Raw genomic sequence first — 8,245 nt, forward strand, 5'->3', positions numbered from 1 at the left:
TTTGATCCTCTCACCGGTGTGGTATGGAGAAGACCTCAAAAGTCTAGTTACCTTCAGCTGCCTCTGACCAAGTGGTTTATCGTTCGACATCTACGTCGAAGACGGGTCTTGAGGAGCGGTTTAGGACGTAAACTCTCATCTGTAGAACAGAAGAGCTAGTCGCAAGACAAGTATGCAAGACGGTGCGGTAAAACGACGCCACACATCCGTTGAGATGCTACAGAGAGTTAAGGAAGTGGAAATGTCTTAAGTAACTTAAGAGGACTTGTTTTGAGATTTGGTAACAGTCACGCTTCTGCGAATTAAACGAAAGGACAGACGAAGAGTTAGTTTCAGAAGGTGACGAACTTCCAGAACTTATGTAGTGAAAAGACATTGTTCTTTTTACAGGTTTGGAAGGACTTCATCAGTAGATACTTCCAGTTGTATATAGAGCGAGGTGGAAATCTCCCGTGGCCACGATCGGGGGTTTCTAAACTTACCTACATTAGTTCTCAAGGAAACCAAGACACCTGACGGAAGCATTTTGACTGAGAAAAGACGAAAGGTTTATGCGTCACAAGCGTCTTAAGGTTTGAAGGCCATAAAACCGGTGTTTCTTCGGGAGCGAACGAGTCGTGGTAGTTAGGAGAAAGCGAGTATACAGGGTCGGAATATACGGTATTAAAACACTGTAGACTTAGCCTGTATCTGCTTCTCCTTTGGCGTCGAGGTGGACAGTGTCAGCTTGGAACGTTGTGCATGTCAAAAGGAAGAACAGAAGCTGGAAAGTAGTGTTGCTATCGAGGAAATTGTTGAAAGTCTTAAGGTAGAAGTGGTCACTTAAATATAGGAAATCGCAGATCCCATGAGTTTCTCTAATTTAAAGAGAAATTAACACCTTGTATAGACTGTAGCCACTCGCAAGATTGATGAGGTAATTTGTAGAATTACAAGTGGCTAGGAGGAGGTTGTTGAAACGTCCTACGTAGTAAGGGGTAGTTTTGTTGAGGTGGTAATTGTCGAAGTTTTCACCTTTTGGTAAGGGACAACCCTGTGTACACCTTACTCGTGGGTCTTAGATCTTAGGTGAGACATTGTGTGACCTGGAAACGTTTAACGCTCCAAGCTCACTAACCGGCACAAGACTCGGAAAGGTCTAAAAGACCACCCAGCAACTGACACAAGGCTGGATGCCGTGCACAGGGCTCTAAACACCATGTTTCGGAACGTGGTTTTGGGCTTTTTTGCCCTAAACCGACTGAGAACCTAACTCAAGACCGTCCGAACATGGTCATGTTCCAACACGAACATGGCCATGTTCCAACTACCAATATGGCCAGGTTGGTAGCCTCGAACATGGCCATATCTCGGCGTCTCGGGTCGTTGGGCTCGGAGCCCAAACCTAAAGCACCTGGAACATGGCCATGTTCCCGGGCACATGGCCATGTTCCGACGTATAAAGCGTGTCAAGCTTTGACGTCCCCACAAAAACGAAAACATCGTGAAGATATAATGGTGGGTGCGAGAATCCCGACGAGAAACTCGAACGGTGTCGTCTCTCTTTCCATTCCCCCGAGGGAGATGGTGGGGTAAACCTAAACTAGGGGAACAACCGAGCCTAAAACCACCTAAATGAGAAGAAAAACGGAAAACACGATAAAGGAGGTACCATCCCTCGAACCACGAACCTCAACTCGAACCAAACTCCTTCTAGTGGTGAAGATTTCCCAAAACTAGGAACAAAACCTCGAAGATCTTCCATTCGTTGTAAAGGCAAGGGGATCTTAACCCAAAACCACAAGAGATGATCTACCTTGTGATCTAACTCTCTAATCCCAACAAAAACCCCGAAAAACTAATCTCCGAAAACCTTGGTTAGATTACCCTAATCTTGAAACTATATACAAGGAAACTTACACTAAACGGGAAGGAAACTCGAAACCTCTCCCTAAAGATGAGAACTCCACTCAAAACCGGGAAAAACGAAGATCCAATTACAAACTCGAATATCAACTAGCATTACGGGCACATAGAGAAGCGAGTTATGAAAATCCCACTAAACTCTGAGCAACTGTTGAAACAAGCCGCTCTGCTCCGTGATGCGCTGCCAAGCCATCGGATATATACTCTTTAAGAGTGTATACCAATATATACAAGGCATTTAACCTTTTCGTACGTATAAGTATGATTTGCATAAATAATACTAAAAATCTTACGAATTTTACGTATACAATGTATACTACTTTAAAACCTGGAGATACATCATCTCTCAACGAACCCTCTAGATACCAACGTAAATCGTAAGAAATACTCTGAACCAAAGTACGAAGATATCACATTTACTCAAGCCTAAGTACGTAAATTTGAATTCAAATGAACACTGTACTTTCTACTGTTTTAACGGTAAATCTCCACAACTTGATCTTCCATACACTTGATCTCTCGATTACAGTAGTTCGCCGTAACTCGAGCCCTGTACACACTTGGATCACCTATCCCGGTAACTCCTTACACCTTGTACGAAATTGTAATTTACAGATTCACAGTATTTCCCCGTGATCTGGATCTCTTACAACCTTGAAGTAAACACTGAATCTTGATCTAGAAGCTCTACGGTCACTGATATGGTACAATCTCTGTACTCCCAACCTATGAACTCGGTAACTGATGCGAACAAACGGTAAACAAGAGTAAGCGCGTACGAACACTCCCAGCGAGAGATGTTCGGCCGTGAGGCCTTAATCGGATGTACTGAAAACAAGCGAGCACGCCATAACTCTTTGGATGCCCCAGCTCACCCTGTCTGTGTAAGGTTCTCAGCCCTACAGCCCGATGGTGTCCGTGAATCCGCCGTGTTCGAGCTGATGGAACCCATCCAGGGATTAACCTTTACCTTTGGCTGTGTTACATCTCACACACTATTAGTGGTGATCTGTCTATCATCATCGACCTAATGAACCTGAATGAAGATCGTATCTACACCTGTAAACCCATAAGTATGTATGTACATCATACGATCCTCTACAACAAATAACGTAGGAATATACGTAACATCGGTACTGTTTCATAGCGAAAGTATAGACATGTTTCATTTAGTACTATAATGAACGCTTGTACATCTATATGTATAGTAGGTACTGTTCTATTACAGCGTAATATTTACGGTACAAATTAACGTTCAACATTGAATCGTAGAATTAATACGAAGGAATATACGTTAAATGAGCAATGATAATAACAACCCGAATGTTCTGATTTAAGAATTTTTGGATGTCCTGTTTATGCACATGTTAGTCAAGGGAAATTAAAACCTAGATCTAAAGAATGCAAGTTTTTGGGTTATGCTTCTGGTACAAAAGGTTTTCATTTGTGGTGTCCTGAAGATAAGAAAATTATTATTAGTAGAGATGTCAAGTTTAACGAAACTGCGATGCTTTGCCGAAAGGAGGAGTCGCGTGTTTCTTGTGATACAGGTACAGGTGCAGATGCAGACGGATCGAAGAAAACTGTAGAGGTGGAGTTTCAAACTCACTCTAAAATCAGATTACTCCAGCACCAGGTACCACTTCAGGTGATACTGCTCCTACAGAACCACATGCGCCACCACAGACAGACACATATTCGATAGCCAGAGATCGACCGAGAAGGGAGATTAGACCACCGTAGAGATATGAAGAAACGAATTTGGTTGCTTATGCATTTATGACTGCTTAAGAGACAGATGCGTCTAAGGAGCCGTGCACATATACAGAGGCAGTTTTATGTAATGAATCTACGAAGTGGTTGCTCGCTATGGAGGAAGAGATTGAATCTCTTCAAAAGAATCAGACTTTGGATCTAGTGAAGCTTCAAAAGGAAAAGAAAGCAGTTCGTTGTAAATAGGTGTACAAGAAGAAGGAAGGCACACTAGGAGTTGAGAGTATCAGATATAAGGCCCGTTTGGTTGCAAAAGGATACAGCCAAATTTCGGGTGTCGACTTCAACGATGTTTTCTCACCAGTGGTAAAGCATACATCCATCAGAGTCCTACTTAGATTCGTTGCCATGAATGACTTAGAACTTGAGCAACTGGACGTGAAGACGGCTTTCTTACATGGCGAGATGGAGGAGGAGATTTATATGCAGCAGTCCGAGGGATTTGTGGTTGAAGGAAAAGAAGACCACGTTTGCAGATTGAAGAAATCTTTGTATGGGTTAAAGCAATCTCCACGGCAATGGTACAAGAGGTTTGATTCATTTATGATTAGCCATGATTTTAATAGAAGCAATTTTGATAGTTGTGTTTACATAAAGAAATTAATTGATGGCTCTTTCATCTATTTGCTGCTTTATGTGGATGACATGTTGATTGCTACTAAGAATATGGCTAATGTTGATGACCTCAAAAATCAGTTAAAATTTGAATTTGACGTTAAGGATTTAGGTGCAGCGAAGAAGATACTTGGTATGGAGATACAGCGAAACAGAAAATTAAAGAAGTTACAGCTGACTCAGAAAGGATACATCCAGCGCGTGTTGGAGCGCTTTTGTATGAAGGATGTTAAGCCTGTAAGTACACCTTTCGCTACACATTTTAAACTTTCAACTGATTTGGCTCCGAAAACTGATGATGAGAAGGCATACATGGAACGAGTCCCCTACGCCAGCGTAGTCTGTAGCATTATGTATGCTATGGTCTGCACGAGACCAGATATTGCGCATGCTGTAAGCGTGGTGAGTAGGTACATGGCAAATCCAGGAAAACAACACTGGCAAGCTGTAAAATGGATTTTGAGGTATTTGCGAGGTACTACTAATGTCTGTTTAGAGTTCGGTAGATCTGATACAGGTTTGACAGGGTACGTGGATTCCGATTATGCTGGAGATCTTGATAAAAAAAGATCACTTACTGGTTATGTCTTCTCACTTGGTGGATGCGCTATTAGTTGGAGAGCTTGTTTACAGCCTACTGTTGCACTATCTACGATGAGGCTGAGTACATGGCGATCACGGAGGCTGTGAAGGAAGGTATTTGGTTAAGAGGTTTACATGGTGAATTAAGCGAAGACAGTCAGAAATTAACAGTATTTTGCGACAGTCAGACTGCTATCTATCTCACTAAGGATCAAATGTTTCATGAAAGAACGAAGCACATTGACATCAAGTATCATTTTATTCGTGAAGTTCTTGCGCAAGGAGACATTGGAGTGAAAAAGATTAGCACTTTAGAAAATCCTCCTGACATGTTGACGAAGCCTCTTATTCCTCTCAAGTTCAAGCATTGCTTGGACTTGATTAGTATAAATTGCTGATTGGTACCGTCCTTAGGGGCTTTGTGGAGAAGGTGGAGAGTTATGGTTGCTATTTCATGTTAAAGGGAATTTCTCGTCAAGGTGGAGATTTGTTAGATGTGACTCGAAATCTATTATCGACTCAGGTTCGGGTTTACGACTCGTCGACAACTTCGCGGTGCGACCAAATTGGAAAATTAAATTGTGAAGGGAAAATAAATGTCTGTGGTGGGTAGCGGAGGGCTTGGGCCGTCAGGCTCGAGCCCGTTATGAATTTTTGTCTTCGTTTTTGCCCGAGAGGCGTGTGATTGTGGTTGGTTGAAATCTGAAGAACATTGTATTCCCTTTCGTTTTGATAGTGAAGTTCTCTCCTCCCTCGCCCGTGGTTTTTTCCCTACAAAGGGTTTTTCACGTAAATCTGTGTGTTCTTTCATTTCTGCTTGTGGTTTGATAATTTTGTGTTCATCATTTCGTTTCCGTTTGCGTGTTTGTCGTAACTGTTCTTACTATGACATTGCAAATTGTGAGGTACTTAATTCTTCTAAAATTTCTCAACAGTGTTGAGCCACACCTTTTTTTGGCTGTTTTTTATCTTCTGAACGTATGGATTTCTTTTCTCTTAAAAGTTGGATATTTTGAGATGGACACCTGAACTTATATAATTCTGGTGGCAATTTCAAAACGTGATATAGTTCATATAGACCCTCTTCACTTTCATCTGTAGCCTATTTGCCTCCATCATGCTGACACATCACATAGGTACATTGTGAAACATAGGTTGGAACATTTTAGTTATTAACCAATCTCACATTTTGTCATTTCAGATTAAGACTGAATATAAGCCGCCAGGTGGAGTGTCACCCAACTTATGGGGTGATTGTTGGCTAATTCGTTCCCCTGGTGCAGATGGATGCTCTGGGAGATATGGGTTTGCAGCTTCAGCTGGAAGCATTTTGAACTCCGGATTTTGTTCATGGAATTTTTTATAAGAGAGACGTTACAGCATTCCACATTGATTTAGAAACACCTGATTCCTGTCCACAATCAAAACTGTTACAACTTCTTTATATAACCGGTTGAATAAACCCACTTGGGAAGGATCGTTCCAATAAAATTGCCAAAGTGATTGGGAAAGCTGTAGATAATGCTCGCCAAGCAAAATCCAAAAAGGTATATTTGCTGCTTTATTTTGTGTTTCATTGTTATTGCATCGAAGACATTTCGACTTCAAGGACCAAATTGGAACTCTTAAGGATGAAATGAAACCAGCACCAATTTTTTTTTTTTTTTTTTTGAGAAAAGGTAGCATGCTACCGCTTCAAAACCAACACCAAATTTCAGGGAGTAAATTTTGCAATCCAAAATGAGGTTGAAATTGAAATGCGAGTCAAGTTTCAAACGCTAAATTTGAAATTAACAATTAATTTTGCTTTATATCGCTTTTGCTCTAAGATGTAATTTAAATATTTGGCCTTTCTATTGATGTTCAATGGCATGCTTACATTTGTTGATGCAGAAGTTATTTTATATTCTTACAATAACTAATCATACTCAAGTTTGGTGGCTTCCTAATGTGGTTGTGGCAAACGAGAAGGAATAGAGGATCTTGCTTCTGTACGCACCATATGCAATGTATATGAGAATATTCCAATAATTTATCCAGTATCATGTATTTATTTGATGCACATATTACAGTATATTGGTTCTCTTCGTCTTCTTCTTTTTTATTTTAAAGACCCAACTTTTTTCTTTTGGAATATATGTTATGTAAATAGCATNGCAGTAGGGGGGGGGGGCGCGGGTTACTACACTAGTACTTCATTAATTCTCGTAACTAAATTTATTTAAATAAGTATTAATTTAAACTCCATCAATTATTTTTTTATTTTTTATTTCACAATATATATCTAAGTGATTAATATTGTAAAATCAAAATTTATGTTTAATATATATAATCTAAACTATTTAAAATTATGTGTGAAAAATTATATATTTAAAATTTTATAATAGTCGAGAAAAAAATTAGATTGAATTAAAAAAAAGGGATAATTGCCTATATACCCTTCAGAACTTTGAAAATATTTTATTTATCTCTATTTTTTTTCTTTCCGATATACTCTCCGTATTTCCCTACGTTATTCCAAAATACCTTGCAGTTACCACTCGTTAAGTTAATTTGAGTTAAACGTTAGTTAAATATCTACTATAGTTAAAAAAAATCAAAATATCTCTTTTGCCTTTAACTTAAGGGCAAATAAGAAATATTGGTGATGGTATTGAAAAGACAAAAAATTAAAGTACTTTCTATGCCCCTAACTTAAAGGCAAATAAGAAAAATCGGTTACGGTGGAAGGGTATATTTGAAAGAGCAAAATAGTAATTTCATACATATAATATTTATTTCTAACCGTTCTTTAATAGAATTTAACTCTAAAAATAAATTTGAAATAGCTTGGAACGTAAAAAAAACATTTTCAATATTAGCCTTCTAAGAATGGTAAATCAGAAAGTCGAAAATTTTTCAGGAATATATAAGCAATTGCCTCCTTAAAAAAAAAACTCAAATTCTCTCTATCTCAATAAGTGGAGAGCGAAAACAATTAAAATAAAATAAAAAATTGCACCCAACCCCACCCCTCTCAGCTGGGGCCAACACCCATCCCCACCGCCTCCCCCTCCTGCTCGCCCTCCAGCTACCCTTTTCCGGCAACGTGGCCTAAAACAACTATGAATTCATTATATAGATAGATAGATAGATAGATAGATATAGAAGTCCAAATCATGAAGACATTGACTTTGAATGCTTCCAATAAAATGAGAAGCTTCATGCATGTTAATAATGATTATTCTTATTATTAGAGGGCTGCTGTATGGAATCTCTAGCTTTTTTGGGTCCCTATAATATTATTAATGATAATTAGGTGACAATGTTATTGGTAAATCTAAATATATTATAATTAAATTTTAAACATTATAATTAAAATTTAAATTCT

At 39.0% G+C, this 8,245-nt stretch overlaps 1 long non-coding RNA gene across 2 annotated transcripts; it reads left to right on the plus strand.

The window, feature by feature from the left end:
• On the plus strand, positions 5,746-7,024 carry LOC109723833. 2 transcript variants are annotated; one of them, XR_002219747.1, is made up of 3 exons: positions 5,746-5,780; positions 6,077-6,422; positions 6,769-7,024. It is a non-coding gene; the product is annotated as an uncharacterized LOC109723833 (long non-coding RNA). The 2 variants fall into 2 exon arrangements; XR_002219746.1 differs by having other exon boundaries at positions 6,077-7,024.

Source organism: Ananas comosus, linkage group 18, assembly GCF_001540865.1.
Source record: "Ananas comosus cultivar F153 linkage group 18, ASM154086v1, whole genome shotgun sequence".
In the NCBI taxonomy this organism is placed as follows: Eukaryota; Viridiplantae; Streptophyta; class Magnoliopsida; order Poales; family Bromeliaceae; genus Ananas; species Ananas comosus.